A 6,194-nucleotide genomic window follows, 5' to 3' on the forward strand; every position below is an offset into this window, starting at 1 on the left:
ATAATAATAATAATAATAATAATAATAATAATAATAATAATAATAATTTCTGTGAGTCATCTTGGATAAAAAGGTGGACTGTAACTGTAGTACATAGAGAAATAAATATTGCTTGCTTTATACAAAGGATTTTAGAATCACCAAGTTGACAGAATATATGCAGAAAGTTTCACATATGGGGAAGTGAGTTAGGGAAAGATCCATACTTAAAGTAAATTCCAGACCAGGTCCACTTTCTCTATCAACTAATCTACTATAAGAGAATAAAATATAAACACTAAACATTAAGCTGTTCATTTCTTCTTTCTCCTTACTAGACTGTCCTTGCTGTTTAGCTCAGGCATCAGCAAAATTATATAGCATTTTGGGGGAAAAGATGCAACCCAATAAGCCAGCATGGGAAGCTAAGATGAAGAAGATCTCCACGGCCACCATGTTTTTCCCCTTGCTGCTAAGGTAGGTTGGAACAAATGATATCCAAACTCTGCAGAACACCAGCATGCTGAACGTGATGAACTTGGCTTCATTGAAACTGTCAGGCAGTTTCCTGGCAAGGAAAGCCACCATGAAGCTGACGATGGACAGAAGTCCCAAGTAGCCCAGCACACAGTAAAACATGACTAAAGAACCTTCATTGCACTCTGCAATGATCTGTCCTGGTATAGAACGCATGTTCATAGTTGGGAAAGGGGGGAAAGTTCCCAGCCATAAGGCACAAATGCCTGCTTGGATCAAAGTGGAGGTAAGGACCACAAGGACAGACAGCCTTCTCCCCATCCACTTCCTCATGTTTGACCCTGGCTTGGTATCCATGAAAGCCATAAACACAGCGATGGTCTTGGCTAATACACAAGAAACTGCCACACAGAAGATTGTGCCAAAAGCAGCTTGTCGGATAAGGCAGTTGACCCTGCCAGGTGGGCCTGGGAAAATCAAGGAGCAGAGGAAGCAAAGCAGGAGGGAGATGAGTAGAGTGTAGGTGAGGTCCCTGTTGTTGGCCTTCACTATGGGGGTATTTTTGTGCTTAATAAATATGTGAAGCACCAAGGCTTTGACCAGTGAAAAAGAAAGTGCGACCGAGACCAGGCCAATTCCTAGAGGTTCTTGATAAGACAAAAATGTTATCACTTTGGAGATGCATCTGTCTCTGCTCTCACTTGAGTACTGATCATCTGGGCATTGTAAGCATTCAGCCATGTCTGGAAAAAGAAGAAGAAATGATATTTTGTCCATCACTGTGCCAATATTAATGCAAAATTCCTATAAATATACTATTACATTTGATGTTGCAACCACGGTGGTTCTCTCTGCCGACTCAGCATGCAAAGCCATTTTGTAAACCTTATTTTGTGCATTAACTGCAAATCCATTGTCTATAGATACAAATAATTCTGCATACACCAGTGGGTGCTAGAGATTTCTGCTGTTGGGCACCTCCCAGTTGGACAGAGTTGTGAATTGATTTTGGTTTTAATGACAAGGAAATAATGTTAACTGCTTTATGAAACAGTATGGGAAGAGCATATATAATTCCAGCATATGTATAATTGCAGCATAGAAGTACAGTGTTTACTTCGATCATATATGCAAGTCTATTTCCCTGCCATCTTTCTTTCATTTTTATTAGGTATGATAATTTGGAAAATTACCATGACCTGGAAAGCAAGATCATATGAATGCTGAAGTTAGCTAGATGATTCATTTATTCCAGTTCAGTATCTCTTTACATCATAGATAGTGATTGGTCAGCATCCAAGGCCAACAGCTTGCAATACATGGAGAAAAATTATTGAATAGTATGGATAGATTTCCTGTGGGCCTGGAACAGGGTTATCAGCTCTTAGTCAAAATATATCTCCAAGCACAAGCCTTCCCAAAGGCTAAATATGTTGCCACACAGAAAGCAGCAAGATGCCAAAAAGTTAATACAAAGATAAGAAAAAATTCTCTGCTAGTGTTACTCCTCAGCAACTGGTATTCAAAATCAGGGTTCCACTGGTCTTGTGTGCAGCTTATGTCATCCTGTCTGGCAGCCTTGATAGACATCTTCCATGAAGCTGTCCATTCAACCTGTTATACCTCTTTGCCCCCCTCCCCCTTTCCCCCCAAAACATTCCTTCGTGCAGGTTCTGCAAGCTAGAAAAATCTCAGTTGCAAATGTGTACGGAACTCAGCTGGGGAGGGAGAATTGATCAGATGTGCTCAATTCAGCTGAGAGGTCTCTGGCCTGCTGTCTCTCTGTCCTCAGTCTGCATTGTACCAGTGCTAGGAGAGTTCTCCTTCTGCACAAGGACCTTGCAGGCCTTTCCTACTTTGCACAAGATTTCTGTGCAAAAAATGAGTCCAAGAGCATTCCTGATTGTTCACTGACTTTATCTCAGTTCACCTCCTAGGCCATGTCTGAGTGTGAGAAAGAAGACTGCTGACTGCAAGAGAGCCAAATCTTGAACTCATCTTCACATCACTAATCTCAAGTTCATGTCAGTCATTGGGCTTGGATTAATCTCCTCTTCCCACAATGCTTTTCATCTTCATAGCTGCAGGAGTTTAACTCTATCAGTTAAGATGAATAGAGGTGCACATGGCTGGAATGTACAAAGATAATTCTGCAATGTGGCCAGGAAGCAAATATCAAACTGTCCATGGGTTTTTATGCTTCATCCTTTGTATGCATGTGGGACAGAGAGGTAGTGAATGAGTGTGAGTGATCCTTTATTTCTGAATAATGAGGAAAGACTCTTCAGTCTTGTGACCACTAAAAGGAAATACTCTCTCCCTTTCTCTCTCTCTCTCTCTCTCTCTCTTTCTCTCTCACTCTCTCTCTCTCTCTCTCTCTCTCACACACACACATACAGAGAGACATGCACATGCACATGCAAATGCATCTGAGACCTCATTCTCCATTTCATAATTGGTAAATGATTGGTTGCATATTCATTCAGCTATTTGGAATGTTACCCATCAACAGCTACACACTTGTATCGTTGGAAATCTTTCCTTCTGGACGTAGGTCACAATTGTAGCAGCAAAATTTCCTTCCTTCCTGCTTTCTTTTCTGAAAGCCCAAGTTGCAGGAGTCAGTGCAGACAGAAATAGGAAGCACCTATTCATACAATTATGAGAAATAGGGGAAAGGAACATAGTAATAGAAGAGAGTTCAGCAAGAGGAAGGCAAAAAAATAAGTGAACAGGTGACATGAGTGGATGGAGAATATCATCTCTCCATATAATTGGATGGTCAGTACATTATTAGAGAGGGCAACAAATATTCCTGCAGTTCTTGCTTTTCTGTTGAGAACTGAAAAAAATACAATGACCTCCCAAAGCAGAGGTCTTTCATAGAGTTCACCAAGCATCAACATGGTAACTTTCAGGATCCCTTCCAATTTACTTACAACCATTAATTTCCCCCTCATTCATTTATATGGTTATCCTACCAGGCCCTAGATATATTTGAATTATTTATCAATGGACATCAACAGCTAACAGTTCACCTGACTGGATAGGAGAGCATCCTTCAGGGATACTGAAGATTGCACACCTGGTTAAAGGTTCTGCGCAACTCCATCACATCTTCATGGATGATGAATTGTTTTCCTTCAACAGCACTGGGATCCATCCTCCCAACTTTCACTCTGACAAAGGAATTGTTGGGAAATAGAAGTGTGTTAGTTATATCAAATCCAGCAAGTATCTCTCCATGCTGATTAAAAGACACTTCCTCTCCAGCTGAAGTATTAAATGAAATGCCCTGAAGATATGGGTGCAGCTAGTGGGAAGAGGAAAAAGAACTATTAGTTTATTGTGTTGGGAATCTGTCTATGAGAAATGGTAATACAATCTACCTATTTTAATTGCTTCTGTACCATGGAAAGGAAAGGAAAGCAAATGAACAATCAGATATCTTGTTGAATATGGAGAATTTTGCAGATCTTGCAAAATTCTTAACTAAAATCTGCCACCCCAACAACTGGAAACATAATTCTTAGCTATCCACACCAATCACATTATCACATTTCCATTGGAATTTTCCTGTTGTTGTGCCCTGTTGACTTGGCCCTGGTGCCCTGCCTTGGCCCAGTACCCTATATTTCGCTCCATATTGCCAACCCCAGATGGTGCCACCCTCAATTTTATATGGACTGGGGATAAGACTCCTACCCTGGGATTTCAGTCACTGGTTAATCACTGCTTTTTCACAATTTCTCCTCATATGTAGAATGCTAGCTCCCTCATAGGCCTTTTGCCTTACTTAGCTCTAGCAGGTATTCTCCAAACTCAGTAAAGCCTGTTTAAAATGCAAGGGAAGTTCTGGTTCAGCTACTAGTCCACATAGTTTCCAGTGCCTTGAAATATATGTAAGTGGAAGCACACATCTGAATGCAAGTTTTCTGTTAAATGGAGAGAACGATAACTAATCAATCAAAGAGGAGCACAATAAAGAGTGTTTTGGGTAATTTCACATTTGTGTGTTTTAGACTGCAAGTGATTGAGGGGCTGTTTCAGATTTTGGAAAATCTCTTATGTTGTTCATAAGAGACTGACTTTATAAGGCATTTTGGAATGTGTTTTTGTTTAGGAATAAAAAGATGAATCCAAATTAAAGCTTGTGTGTGTGCATGCAGGCATGCACACTTTTTCAATGAATACATTTTGCACTCTCTAGGACTGGAGGACTGCACCAAGGTCTTTGGAAATATTGAGCTATTCATTGTTTCCATTGTCCCTTAGTAAATCTGGTCATAGTTTGTATATGTTCTTGCAGATGTTCTCAACCTGAACATTTGTTCTCACTTTTGCATCAAACTTTTGTACCTGATTTTGCATTTAGGCACTGGTTCCAATAGACTGAGGATGAAGAAAGCAATAAATACCGCCTGCCAAGGCTAAAGATGGTCAAGATGAAGTCCTTTCCTGCCCACCATTGTTCTCTTGGCCCTAGATGAACACATGGCATGGAGAGCATGTGCTATGGCATAGACCACATTGTAGATGCTGTAGCTGTGGCCAGTCATACTCGTTTCAAAAACAGTTTTAGGAAGGCTTTCCAACTTCTTCTCTCCAAGACATGTTTTATCCTCCTGTATTAGCTCCTGGGGATTTGGACTTGAACATTCAAAAGCTTGTTCCCAGAACTCGAGGAGAAAGTCATCTGCTTGTGCCCACTGAGGTCTGAAGTTCTGAAGGTATTTCTGGAATCCATGTGATTGCTTTGAGTGAATTGAAAAGGCAATTGTACCTTGAAGCATTTCTAAATTCAGTCTTCTTGTAACACCTGTTGCTATTAACTCACTCTGTGCTGTCATAATCCACACCTTGCCAACCAAAGTGTTTTCGTTTTCTTCAGGAAGCAATAAGTATTTGCAGTTCAGCAGCCACAGAATAGTCATACTATCACCATAGTTAACAAATGCTCTGGCTGAAGTATTCATGCAAGATTCAAACAAATTTACAAACCTAATATCCTCTTCACTGTTGGTAAAGACTCGACCAAAACGTGGGAGTCAAAGTGTGAAGGCAGAACAGATTCTGCTCTTGGAGAACAAAGCTTCAATGGCCTCCAGAAAATATGTTCCACTATCATCATCCACGACAAAGAGTCCAACCCAGGTCCAACCCAAATGCTGAAGCAAGTGCACAATTCCTGTGTACTCATGCACTTCATTAGGGACCATGCGGTAGAAGGAAGGGAAGCAAGTTGTGTCACTTTTTTCTGAGGGGAATGAGTCATACACAAGCTAAAGAAAATAGGCAGAAAAACTAGTGACAGATTTGGAAGAAGAAGTTCCCATGCAGTGACTCATATTTGGTAATGGAAAATAATTATCAATCTCCATTTTAATGTCTAGATTTGATAGAAATGGCAAGTTTAAAGTAAATGTGGCATTCCTTACCCAGAAATATAGGAACATGCATTATGAGAGAGGGGGAAACATAACAACTTTTAGTATATAATTCAAACTTGAAGTTCATCTTTCTTCTTTGGCTTGCTTCTTTGAACACTGGGATATTTTTCCCCTCAACATTACATAACTTCTCTGTTTTGGAACTTCAGCATTCCTCCTATAACCACATTTGGGATGAGCTATGAAAGGTGGCAGGGAGGTGGTATTCCCTGCCAAGCTCTTACCTGTGGAATCTTGTAGAGTCCTAGAATATCTGCCAGGTGGAAGGAAGTATCAGAGGAAAATCCC

The 6,194-nt window shown here is 40.5% G+C and overlaps 1 pseudogene; it reads right to left on the minus strand.

The window, feature by feature from the left end:
- Positions 1–293: 293 nt before the first annotated feature.
- On the minus strand, positions 294–5,675 carry LOC123024887 (annotated as a pseudogene).
- Between the last annotated feature and the right edge of the window lie 519 nt (positions 5,676–6,194).

This window comes from Varanus komodoensis, unplaced genomic scaffold, assembly GCF_004798865.1.
Source record: "Varanus komodoensis strain SLA01 unplaced genomic scaffold, ASM479886v1 scaffold255, whole genome shotgun sequence".
Classification (NCBI taxonomy): domain Eukaryota; kingdom Metazoa; phylum Chordata; class Lepidosauria; order Squamata; family Varanidae; genus Varanus; species Varanus komodoensis.